General features: G+C 44.3%; 1 protein-coding gene across 1 annotated transcript in view; it reads right to left on the reverse strand.

Annotated features, from left to right (window-relative positions):
- Positions 1 to 13,530, reverse strand: part of LOC134206871 (uncharacterized) — a 274,559-nt gene that overhangs the window by 109,909 nt on the left and 151,120 nt on the right. Inside the window, exon 4 of the mRNA XM_062682611.1 lies at positions 6,215 to 6,757. The gene's annotated coding sequence lies outside the window, so the exon portion shown is untranslated. The remainder of the gene's footprint in view (positions 1 to 6,214; positions 6,758 to 13,530) is intronic.

A 13,530-nucleotide genomic window follows, 5' to 3' on the forward strand; every position in this document is an offset into this window, starting at 1 on the left:
TAGGAGTTCTCGAAAGAATATCAGGACGATTTTCTGAAGAAATTTTCTCAAAGGAATTTTCATAGAATCTGAATAGGTGTTTGAAAAGAAATTCTTCACGAATTTCTGAATGAATTGTTGAATAAATTTCCTGGATAACTATTATACGAATCCACGAACAAATTTCAAATGAGTTTTCAAGCAAATACCTATTGAAATTTTCATATAAATTTTTAGATTTCTACAGGATTTCATTCGGAAATTACTTCAGAAACTCCTGCAGCATTTCCTTCAGGTGTATCTGAACTGCCGTTCTACGCATAATTGTCCCATGTTACCTTTGATGAAAAAAAAAACAAACTCAAGTCAAATTGTCCCACTGATTGCAGAATCGATTGGATCCTAAAATTTAACAAATATTTTTGGAATATTATAAGCATAGGCAACACTTTTCCAGGACATGTACCGAATCACTATTTATTTAACCGGTTTTTAGTCTTTATTATCATCAAACAACAACTTAATTTTTTCAGTGGGACAAATTGACTCGAGTTTGAGATTTTTCATCAAAGGTAACATGGGACAATTATGCGTAGAACGGCAGTGAAGGAATCCTTTCGGTAATTCTACTAGGAATTTATTCGGGAAATCCATTGAAAATCCGGACAGTAGTAAGATGAAACACTGTTTTGAAACTGAAAATCCAAACATATTGTGATTGCAGTCGATCCATCATCATACTTCTTCGGATATTTTCAAGAATTCCTTAGAAGTTCACTTCAGGAGTTGCTTCGGAAATTTCTCCAGTATTCATCCAGGTGATATTTCATGAATTTATCCAAAAGTTCGTTCGGAAAGTCCTTCACACATTTTTTAGTAAAAAATACCCCCCGGAATTATTTCGGTTAGTCTTCCAGAAGTATTTTTAGGTATGCCTTCAAAAGATCCTCCAGGAATTCCATCTTTAATTTATCCAAGTAATGCATCGGAGATTCCTCCAGTGATTCATTACTAAATCCACAAATAAATCTAGAAATATCTTCAGAAATTCCATTAGGAATTCTTTCGAAAATTTCTTTAATAAATTATCTAAAAATTCTTTTGCAAACTCCTCCGGAATTTTTCTCCAGAAATTCCGTTCCGTCAAATTTTCTGAAATTGAGAAATTCTTTCAGGTGTTCCATTCCTTAGGATCCCTAACTCCGCTGGAATTCCTTTCAGGAATTTCCGAAAGAATTTCTTAAGGAATTTCCGAAGGAACTCCTGAAGGAATTTCGGAAATTTTTGAATTTCTCTGTACATTCCTCCAAGAGGTTTGGCAAAGAATCAGGACATTACTAAGGACAGCGGTTTTCAGTCTCAAAACTAACAACCTCATACATCAAGCTTCGCACAAGATTTTGAGGACTTGTGGAGGCTTCCAAGTCCCTTGAAAGGAAACTTCGTAGCCTCTTGAAAAGAGGATTCCGAGCCTTTTGATAGGGAACTTCCGAGTCTCTTGAATGAACGCTTCCGACTATATTAGCAGGAGGGTTCTAAGCATCTTGAGAAGACGCTTCTTAGGATCTTGAAAGAAGCTCTCTTGAAAGAATTCCGAATATATTGAACGGAGGCTTCCTAGTGTCTTGAAATGAAGCTTCTTAGCCTCTTCAAAGGAGGCTTCCGAGCCTCATGAAAGGAGGCTTCCAAACCTCTTGAAAGGAGGTTTCAAAGCTTCTTGAAAGGGGGGTTCTCAGCCTTTTAAAGGAGGTTTCCGAGCTTTTTGAATGGAAGTTTCCGATACTCTTGAAAGGAAGCTTCCTGGCTTTTTGAAAGAAGGCTTCAGAGCCTCTTGAAAAAAACATCCGAGCCTTTTGAACGGAGGCTTCCGAGCCTCTTGAAAGGAGGCTTCCGAGCCTCCTAAAAGAAGGCTTCCGAGCCTCTTGAAAGGAGGCTTTCGAGCCTCTTGAAAGGTGGCTTCCGAGCCACTTGAATGGAGGCTTCCGAGCCTGTTGAAAGGAGGCTTCCGAGCCTCTTGAAAGGAGGCTTCCGAGCCTCTTGGAAGGAGGCTTCTGGGCCTCTTGAAAGAAGGCTTTCGAGCTTCTTGAAAGGAGGCTTCCTGAGCCTCCTAAAGAAGGCTTCTGAGCCTCTTGAAAGGAGGCTGAGCCTCTTGAAAGGTGGCTTCTGAGCCACTTGAATGGAGGCTTCTGAGCCTGTTGAAAGGAGGCTTCCTGAGCCTCTTGAAAGGAGGCTTCCAGGCCTCTTGAAAGGAGGCTTCTGAGCCACTCGAAAGGAAGTTTCCGAGCCTCTTGAAAGGAGGCTTCTGAGCCTCTTGAAAGGAGGCTTCTGAGCCTCTTGAAAGGAGGCTTCTGAGCCTCTTGAAAGGAGGCTTCTGAGCCTCTTGAAAGGAGGCTTCCGAGCCTCTTGAAAGGAGGCTTCCGAGCCTCTTGAAAGGAGGCTTCCTGAGCCTCTTGAAAGGAGGCTTCCTGAGCCTCTTGAAAGGAGGCTTCCTGAGCCTCTTGAAAGGGAGGCACTGAGCCTCTTGAAAGGAGGCCTGAGCCTCTTGAAAGGAGGCTTCCTGAGACTCTTGAAAGGAGGCTTCCTGAGCCTCTTGAAAGGAGGCTTCTGAGCCTCTTGAAAGGAGGCTTCCTGAGCCTCTTGAAAGGAGGCTTCTGAGCCTCTTGAAAGGAGGCTTCTGAGCCTTTGAAAGGAGGCTTCCAAGTCTATTGGAAGGAGGCTCAAGCCTCTTGGAAGGAGGCTTCTGAGCCTCTTGAAAGGAGGCTTCGAGGCCTCTTGAAAGGAGGCTTCCAGGCCTCTTGAAAGGAGGCTTCCGAGCCTCTTGAAAGGAGGCTTCTGAGCCTCTTGAAAGGAGGCTTCTGAGCCTCTTGAAAGGAGGCTTCTGAGCCTCTTGAAAGGAGGCTTCCAGGCCTCTTGAAAGGAGGCTTCTGAGCCTCTTGAAAGGAGGCTTCGAGCCTCTTGAAAGGAGGCTTCTGAGCCTCTTGAAAGGAGGCTTCCTGAGCCTCTTGAAAGGAGGCTCCTGAGCCTCTTGAAAGGAGGCTCTGAGACTCTTGAAAGGAGGCTTCCGAGCCGCTTGTAAGGAGGCTTCTGAGCCTCTGGAAAGGAGGCTTCCGAGCCTCTTGAAAGGAGGCTTCCGAGCCTCTTGAATGCAGGCTCCCGACCCTCTTGAAAGGAGGCTTCCGAGCCTCTCGAAAGGAGGCTTTCGAGCCTCTTGAAAGGATTCTTCCTGGCATTTTGAAAGGAGGCTTCCGAGAGTCACGAAAGAAGCCTTCCGAGCCTCTCAAAAAAAGCTTGCGAGCCTTTTAAAAGACTTCCGAGCCTTTTGCTATGTGGCTTCTGAGCCTCTTGAAAGGAGGCTTTCTAGCCTCTTGAATGGAGGTTTCCGAGCCTCTTTATAGGAGGCCTCCGAGCCTCATAGAAGGAGGCTTCCACGCCTCTTGCAAGGAGGCTTTCGATCCTCTTGGAAGGAGGCTTCCGAGCCTCTTGGAAGGAGAATTCCAGACCTCTTGGGAGGAGGCTTCCAGATCTCTTGAAAGGACGCTTCCGAGCCTCTCAAAAGAGGCTTCCGAGCCTCTTGAAAGGAGGCTTCTGAGCCTCTTAGAAGGAGCCTCCTGAGCCTCTTGAAAGGAGGCTTCCGAGGCCTCTTAGAAGGAGGCTTCCGAGGCCTCTTAGAAGGAGGCTTCCGTGCCTTTTGAATGGAAGCTTCCGATCCTCTTGGAAGGAGACTTCCAGAGCCTCTTGGAAGGAGGCTTTCCTGAGCCTCTTAGAAGGAGGCTTCTGAGCCTCTTAGAAGGATGCTTCTGAGCCTCTTAAAAGGAGGCTTCCGATCTTCTTGAAAGGAGGCTTGAGCCTCTTGAAAGGAGATTTTGAGCCTCTTGAAAGGAGATTTCCGAGTCTCTTGAAAGGAGGCTTCCGAGCCTCTTGAAAGGAGGCTTCCGAGCCTCTTGAAAGGAGGCTTCCGAGCCTCTTGAAAGGAAGTTTCTCAAGCTTCATGAAGGCCGGCTTCTCAGCTTCTTGAAAGGAGGCTTCCGAGCCTCTTGAAAGGAGGCTTTCGAGCCTCTTGAAAGGATTCTTCCTGGCATTTTGAAAGGAGGCTTCCGAGAGTCACGAAAGAAGGCTTCCGAGCCTCTCAAGAAAGGCTTGCGAACATTTAAAAGGAGGCTTCCGAGCCTTTTGCTATGAGGCTTCTGAGCCTCTTGAAAGGAGGCTTCCGAGCCTCTTGAAAGGAGGTTTCCAAACTTCATGAAAGAAGGCTTCCGAGCCTCTTGAAAGGAGGCTTCCAAGCCTTAAGAAATCTCTCCGGAGTTTCGTTACAACATTATCCTGGAATTCTTTTGATTTTTTAGGTAGTCCTTCGGACAGTCCTCCGGAAAATTATTTAGTCTCAAACCTTGGATATTCCTTTGAAAAAAATTCGGAAATCACTTCAGAAATTCATTCCGAAATTATTTCAAGAATAATTCGGAAATCACTATAATGTTCTTTCGGAAATTTCATCAGGAAAATTCTTTGAAATTTCCGTTAGAAACTCTTCCGAAAATTCCTTTAGTATCTCATATTCCATTCTTTAAGAAATATCCTGAAAAATTCTTCCAACAAAATTTTCTGAATAATTACTGCAGGAATTTCGGAAGAAATTCCGTGTGGCTTCACTAAAAGGATTTCTGAAGGATTTCCTGGAGGAAGTTTCTAAGGAATTTCCGGAGAAATTTACAAAAGCCTTTCCAGAGAATTTTCAGGAATTCTTGGACGAATGTCAAAACTCAAAAATAATTCCTGGCGTCATTTTCTATATTATTCCTGGAATTAATTCGGGGAGGAGATCTCAAAAAAAAATCGAAAAAAAATTCTTTCCTAAAACATATCCCTAAAGGAATTAAAAAAATGGAATTTCTTTCATAGATGAAATTCCGAAAGAGTTCTTGGAGGAATGTACAAATATATTCTTGAAGAAATTTAAGAATGTTAGAAATGCCTTCAAAAGTTCCTTTGGGAATTCCGTTAGGAATTCTTGCTGAAAATTCCGGAGGAATTATTAGAGAAATTTTCGAAGGAATTCCTGAAATAATTTTCAAAAGAGGCTGCAATTCTTGATTTTTTTCGGAAAAATCCTGGAGGTATATCCTAACGAATTATTTAAGATATTTACAAAAAAACTCGTTTTCGGAGTGAAATGATAGCCTTTCGGTACAACTTTGCTGTACGAGAAAGGCAAAAAATATGTCAGAAGTTAATTCCTAAGCAAGTCTTAAGAACATCCGAAGAATTCTTGTCAGTAGTAAAACCCGGCTTTGACTCTGGAATTGCTTGCTAGAAAATCCCCCAAAATATCGCAATTATAGTCCACCCATCACACAGGAATTGAAATTTGTATGAAAAATTTTGATTTACGCCTCCAATTATAGTTCTTATAACTGACGCCAAATTTTAAATAAATCAATTACGCCAGTGTTCTCCAAAACATCCTATAGGTCAGAATGTCTGATTTACCGGATCATGCAAATCGTGAATGGTGTATTCGTGCATCGCCATCGCCGAGTTGACGTTCTGTGGATCGATAGCGAATCATTAAAGCAAATTATACCGTTCTAAAAATTACTCTGATGGTCTTTCCGAATAATTTTCCAAGAAACTTCTATTTCTCATCTTGATACGTTCTTCAGAAAATGGTTCTTCCCTTATCGATTCATGGAGGGTTGACTGTGTTACAGACCCTTTTTGATTCTACGAAATGTCCTGGAATTCGTAATGTTTCAACTACCCGATCATCTAAGGGAGCATCCATAAATTACGTAACGCTTGGAGGGGGTGGGGGGTTACCTAAAGTGTGACAATTCATACAAAAAAATAGTTCATACAAAAAGTGTGCCATAGGGGGAGGGGGGGTGTTGAAAAAGGCCATTTTTTGCGTTACGTAATTAATGGATCTTCCCTAAGTCTGTAACTACAAAAAGCGTTTTGCCTCTGTGAGGTGTTATGGTGCTCCCTCCCCCAATTATGCAACCGTCGAACAAATTTGGTAAAATAATTTCATCATTCTTGTTTTGAAGAGATTGAGAAAGAAAATGTGCACTATTGCTGACAGAACGAAGCATTCAAAAAATAAACAGTAGACAGAATGTATAAAATCGATTTATCGGATGGATTTAATTTTGATTTTCGGAGTTATGATTACAATAAAAAATATATATGAATGGATTATGGCAAAGCCCTAAACCGCCCTCAACAGGAAACTTACCGTTAGCAGTGAACAGAATCCAATATCCATCCGGCACACATCCAATCGTCATCGCTTCTATCGCCACTGAAAATGCTCCAGTCTCATATGCAAAGATCCCACACCCACCCGAAACAAAACAAAAACCAATCTAAAATAATCCATCCGAATGTTCTGACCTCATATCCATATCGCTTTCTTCGTTCTCGTCCGAGACCCACGGTGGCATTGGTTCGACCACCCGGACCGAAAACTCCCGCTATTTTTCAATTCCCGATATCCGATATCAAATTTGAAAAGCAACTGTTGTTTAACAACCTTCCTCTTCTGTTGCACGCACATACACACTCCCGCCCGGTTTGTTCAATCGCCACGGGGGAAATTCCGACCCGAACTTCGATAGATCACAACAACACTACGGCGAACGATGCGACGCGGCGCGATGGCCGGACAGGGGTCAGAATCTCACGCGCGAAAAGACACGTCTTGAACTCCGGCAAATCGGCGGCGTCCACGTGTGGCACGAACAGCTCCCATCGAATCGCGTTCGATTCGGGCCAGTTCCTGAAAAAAAAGGAAATATAGAGAGAAAAAGATATAAATTATTTTATTTGTTTAGCGGTGACGTTGGATGATGAAAGTAAGGCAAGCAAGCGGGATTATATCTGCGCTTTTATTAGACCAACCGGGCCGTTTGGACAGCTGTTGCTGAACCCAATAAAAACTTTATACGGTTTTATGGCCAAAATTTGCCAGATTAGGAGCGTACCTGTTCGCGGTGGTTTGGGGACTGAACCGAAGCTCTTTTCCGCGTTGCCGATCAATCTAAGCTGGACACATGTCTTTCGAATAATGTGCATTTGCGAGCGAGCCAACAGCCATCACGCGCCGGTGGGAAAATCATGCACAGCAATGCAATGTGTGCGCGGAGTGGTGAGGTGCGTTGTAGAGAAAGATTTTTTCCCCTAATGAGCTTGCACGTTTGTACAGTTTAGAATTGGAAAGTAAAACTTCTAGGCTAGTGGGAGTGATGGGTGGTAGGATTTTTTTTGCGGTGTTTGCCTTTTACGCGAGTTCTGCTCTGTTTGTTTGGTTAAGTTGCGCAGAACGTGGCTGTTTAATTTGAAAGGTAAATGGGGAAAGGCGGTTAATTTAGCTATAATTGCTGTTCTTTATTTCAGCGTACCGTTGTTGGATAGGGAAAAAACGAGCAACATTGTTGTTTTCTAAATGAATCATTGAAGTAAATGAGATTTTTTTTTTCTACATTATAGCTTCTTTTGTTTTGCCTTTGTATATTTCAACTATTTTATCTAAGTGTCTATGCTCATAGTTTGTGATTCAACTCGACAGTTTGAGGTTATAGTGTGTCACACTGTAATATCTACCATGGTCATCTTGTCCGCTACAGGCTAATCCTGACCCAACGAATACATTCCCCGATATCCACGTCCGTGGTACTTATGAGGGTGTCGCTCAGTCGGAGGCCTCACATTAAGTAAGTTCTACATCAACATTCCCTTCCCCTCCCAAGTTACGGCAAAGATGTGCGTGGCCAGGAGTAGTAATCCTCATACTTTTTTGATATTTGTCCTAGATTGCAATCAAGGACCACATCCACCTTAATTTATGATAATAATCTGCATAAAGATTTAAAAAAAAACTATGGTTAATCTACCTAGCGGTGATGGTGCCTTTCTCGTGCATTTAAAATATAGGATACTGACTATAGCTTTGGGTTCACTGCACTTGCACTTCACTGCACATTTTTGTTACCAAGCCACGGGCCGATACTCTTTGCGGGGTAACAACTATCTCACTCCCGACGATACTAGGACACGGTCGTCTAGCCGGACGAGTACCTTGGACGGAAATACGACACTGATACGGCACTCTCCGGGCAAAAATCAGCGGTTGCAATATGCTTTTCGCGGTTCGTTGTTGTCTACCTTTTTCGTCCAAAACAAGGCAACGCCGTAGCTCTTGCCACCGCTATGATTTTTCGCCTACGCCTCTGGCGCCAACTTTAGCTTAGCTTTAGCTTAGCTTTAGCTTAGCTTTAGCTTAGCTTTAGCTTAGCTTTAGCTTAGCTTTAGGCAAGCTTTAGCTTAACAGCAGCACAACAAGCTTTAAACAGCTTTAAGCAGCAAGCAACTTTAACAGCTTTAAGCAAGCTGGTGAGCAGGCACAGCAGGCTTTAAGCAGCTGAGCAGGCTGAGCAGGCTGAGCAGCAGGCTTTGAGCTTAGCCAGGCTTTGCAGGCAGCTTTAAGCAGGCTGAGCAGGCACAGGCAGGCAGGCTGAGCAGGCAGGCTGGAGCCAGGCTGAGCAGGCTGAGCAGGCTGGAGGCAGGCAGGCAGGCTGAGCAGGCTGAGCTGGGGCTGAGCAGGCTGAGCTGAGCAGGCTGAGCAGGCAGGCTGGGCAGGCTGGGCAGGCTGGGCAGAGCTGGGCTGGGCCAGGCTGGGCCCGGGCTGAGGCCTGGGGCAGGCAGGCAGGCTGAGGGCAGGCTGAGCAGGCTGAGAGGCTGGGCAGGGCTGGGCAGGCAGGCGGGCTGGGCGGGCTGGGGCTGGGGCCAGGCTGAGCCCAGGCTGGGGCGGGCTGGGGCAGGCTGGGCAGGCTGAGCGGGCTGGGGCGGGGCTGGGGCAGGCGGGCTGGGGGCGGGCAGGCGGGCTGGGGCCAGGCTGGGGCCGGGCTGGGGCCAGGCTGGGGCTGGGCAGGCTGGGGCTGGGCGGGCTGGGCGGGGCTGGGGCTGGGGCTGGGGCAGGCTGGGCGGGCAGGCAGGCTGGGGCTGGGGCTGGCTGGGGCTGGGGCGGGCTGGCAGCTTAACTAGCTTTAGCTGGGGCCTTTAGCTTAACTAGCTTAGCTTTAGCTTAGCTTTAGCTTAGCTTTAGCTTTGCTTTAGCTTAGCTTTAGCTTAGCTTTAGCTTAGCTTTAGCTTAGCTTTAGCTTAGCTTTAGCTTAGCTTTAGCTTAGCTTTAGCTTAGCTTTAGCTTAGCTTTAGCTTAGCTTTAGCTTAGCTTTAGCTTAACTTTAGCTCAAAACACATCGCCCGGGACATGCTCTCGAAATTTTAAGGTAGTTCGTGGGCTACAAAATGGTGGGTTGACATGAAGGAAGGAGCGCCCAACAGAGCTCTAGTCCCCACAAGTTCCTATCTCACGCTTCCACCGGTCGTCCGATGACAAAAGACCGCCAGCTAAGGGTTGTGTACTGGGCACTGTTGTCCTTCTGACATCAGCTAGAGTGAGAAGGTACGCCACGACCCCGGTAAGGTAGCTTACTGAAGCCTCTCAAATACTACGAAAAATTGAGATAGAAGAAAAAAAGAACGTTATTTCTGGCAACCGACCCGGCAACGAAATAAGGACTATGATGCGAAACTCGGTACCTGGAATGTCAGGACCCTAAATGAACCTGGAGAGTGAGTGGACTGCAGAAGGTTGAGGTGAACGTGGCCGCTATTCAAGAAGTCCGATGGCCTAGATCCGGAGAACATGAATTCCGAGCCGTGGACCCCACTACCAACACTGCATTCAAGTATAACATCTATCACAGCGGCGGCGGAAAAGCAGAGCATGGAGTTGGTTTCGTAGTGATGGGCAAGCAGATGAAGCCAGTAATGCGGTGGAAGCCCATTAGCGAACGAATCTGTGTATTGAGGATACAGGGCAAATTCTTCAATTACAGCCTAATCAACATTTACGCACCGACAAACGATAAATCCGACGACGTGAAGGACACGTTTTATGAATATCTTTATAAGGCCTATGGAGAGTGCCCAAAGTATGACGTGAGAGTCGGTAGAGAGGACTTTTTCCGTCTCATAATCGGTAGGGAGATCCTTCATTCCGCTACCAATGACAACGGTCTACGGCTAGTAAATTTCGCTGCTGCCGGAGGGATGGCCATCAGTAGCACCTACTTTACAAAAAAAATATCCGAAAGCACACCTGGAGATACCAAAATGGTGATACTTGCAACCAGATAGACTATGTTCTGGTGGATGGGCGCCATTTCTCGGATGTTATCGATGTGCGGACATTCAGAGGTCCGAACATTGACTCTGATCACTACCTCGTTGTCAGTAAAATTCGATCACGGTTGTCAACTGTATCGAACGAAAGATCACAACGAACGATGCGTTACAATATCCAGCGATTGTCTGCGGAAGGAGTATCGGCTGAAGTACCGCCAGAAGCTCGATGAACGGATAAGTGCAATCAACGTTAGTGACAACATAAACGATCTATGGAGTCGATCCATGGAGCAGTGAGCACAACAACACGAGAAATGGTAGGCATTGCACAAAGGCGACCCAGGACGGGTTGGTTCGATATGGAATGTCAGAGTGTGACAGACGAGAAGAACGTTGCCAGAAGCCGGATGTTGGTGTCGGGAACCCGATCGAATAGAGATCGGGACAAGGAAACAAGAGCAGCCGAAAAACGAATCCACCGCAGAAATAAGAAAGAATATAAAGAACAAGTAATCAAGCGGTGGTAATCCTGCAGGGACACCGTTCTGGGAAAAAACCTCTTAGAAAGTCACGTCTCCACGCTCAGCAATGAGTGTTAACAAAAACAAGAGGTAGGGGGAGTCTCTGAATTCTCCACTTCCTTCAAAGAAACAAGGTTTCAAGACCGTCCTGCCAAAGCGCGGAAAAAATAGAAGGAAGCTGGAGAATTCAGATATTCCTTCTAACTCTAATATCGGAAATAATTCTTCTCCAATCGAACTGAGCAATCAGTTCGATTTGATTAATGATGAAATTGAGCAAATCAGATCTACCTCTAGCCCAGGTGATTCGATTCATGCGAAAAAGCAAAGAGATTCCGCCAATTGTGGTATCTGTTGCCGAGTTTTCTGGCTTCCGGAATGAGATTTTGAGTAACCTTCAGGGGATCAAGGTTTCATTTCAGATTGCTAGGAAGGGTGACTGCCGCGTTTTGCCGGGATCCTTTGACGATCGCAAACGTCTTCTTCAGTATTTAACTGAGAAGCGCCATAAATTCTTCAAATACGACGACAAAACTGAGCGATTGTTCAAAGTCGTCTTGAAAGGTCTCCCCAGCGATGACAAATCACTGGTACTTCCCAGAGGGGCATTTCTCAAGAATTTTATTTAGTTCATTTTAACAAAAGTGAACTAAATAATATGAAAAAGTTGGAAAAGGCCTGTATTATGTCTCATGTCCGTGTTACATGGGAACATTTCCGCAGGCCTGGGGAAATTTCAAAACCCACCCAGTGCCGTAAGTGCCAAAAGTGGGGTCATGGAACCAAACATTGTCACATGGATGCTAAATGCATGATTTGTGGTGGAACCTCTCACGCCAAGGACGCATGTCCTGTGAAAGAAGATTCAATAAATTTAAGTGTGCAAATTGTGGGGAATCATAAATCCAATTTCTGGGAATGCCCTTCACGCAAACAAGTTTTGAATTCCCGTGCAAAATTGATGACAGGAAATTCAATCGGATCCCAGATTCGACGGGTAGAAATTTTTCAAACGCTCAAATTTCGAAACCAGTTACCGGTCGAGCAATTCATACCCACCACAATTCACAAACAAATTTTGCCGCTCGTCAACAGGTAGGGTTGTAGGACAAAAGGTCGAAGGTCAAAAGGTCGAAGGACAAAAGGTCGAAGGTCAAAAGGTCGAAGGACGAAAGGTCGAAGGTCGAAAGGACAAAAGGTCGAAGGGTCAGAAGGTCGAAGGGACAAAAGGTCGAAAGAAAAATCTGAGTCATTAAGTCGAAGGGTCAAAAGGCCGAAAGGACAAAAGGTCGAAGGATCAAAAGGTCGAAGGGACAAAAGGTCGAAAAAAAATCTGAGTCAAAAAGTCGAAGGGTCAAAAGGTCGAGAGAACAAAAGTTAGAAAGGACAAAAGGTCAGCGAAGGGACAAAAGGTTGACGGTTGAGAAAAATTTGAGCCAAAAAGTCGAAGGGTCAAAAGGTCGAAAGGACAAAAGGTCGAAACGACAAAAGCTTTGGTTTCGAACGAAGAAAATAATTTATGTTTGATACGTCTATTGATGACATTGGCGACCCCACCACAGGCGCTGTCAAGACGATCGTTTCTGTGGATCTGTGTCAAAAGGTCGAAGGTCAAAAGGTCGAAGGACAAAAGGTCGAAGGACAAAAAGTCGAAAGGACAAGTCGAAATCCTTCTACAAATGATTTAGTTTTAACGGATTCAAGTCAGCTGTGTGTCATTTGGCAACTCATGCTGACTTTGACTCTGATCGCCTTCCTGTGACATTTGAAAACTCACAAAAAGCCATTTATAATCCAATAAGCTCTACTTTTAATTATCATAGAGCTGATTGGGATTTATATAAAACGTATATCGATAGGAATTTTGATGTTGATATTCCTCTCGATACCAAAAGTGATATTGGTAATGCTCTCGTATCTTTGACAAATTTAATTGTCGAAGCCAGAGGCATTGCAATTCCTAAATGTGAAATTAAATTCAACTTCATTATTATTGACGACGATCTTCAGCTACTGATCCGTCTTAAAATGTGAGGCGGAGGCAATACCAAAGAACTCGCGATCCGCGTTGAAAGTTATTTGGCGAGATTTGCAAAATGAAATTAAAAACGTTTCGCTATTCTGAAATACCAACTTTGAGTATAATGTCTCGAAGTTGGATCCCAGTTCAAGCCCTTTTGGAAATTAACAAAATTCTTAAAAAACCTCAAAAGCCAATTCCAGCGCTTAAAGAGGAAATAAAATTTTATTAACAAATGGCGAAAAGGCTCAAAAACTTGCTCAGCAGTTCGAGAGTGCCCATAATTTTAGTCTAGGTCTCACTAGTCAATTGAGGATCAGGTTACACGGGTTTCGAAGACATTCTCAATCAAGATAATGTTTTGACCCATCGTTGGGAACTAATTTGGATGAAGTGAGATCTATTACTAGAAAATTTAAAAATATAAAGAGCTCCTGAGAGCTCTTTATCCTTTAGTTAATATATTTAACAAATGTTTTCAATTGGCATACTTCTATTTTTGCTGATGAGCAATTTGGTTTTCGTCATGGGCATTCAACCACCCATCAGTTATTAAGAGTAACGAATTTAATTCGGCTCAACAAATCTGAAGGATATTCGACTGGAGTTGCTCTTCTTGATATAGAAAGCATTTGACAGTGTTTGGCATGAAAGGTTTGATTGTAAAATTGATGAATTTTAATTTTCCTCTGTACATCATTAAACTGATCTAAAATTATTTATCAGATCGCTCACTGCAGGTCTATCTAAATCTGATAGATTACCTGTAAGGCTGGTGTCTCCCCAAAGGCAGCATACTGGGGCCCATTTTGTATAACATTT

This window comes from Armigeres subalbatus, chromosome 1 (genome assembly GCF_024139115.2).
Source record: "Armigeres subalbatus isolate Guangzhou_Male chromosome 1, GZ_Asu_2, whole genome shotgun sequence".
In the NCBI taxonomy this organism is placed as follows: domain Eukaryota; kingdom Metazoa; phylum Arthropoda; class Insecta; order Diptera; family Culicidae; genus Armigeres; species Armigeres subalbatus.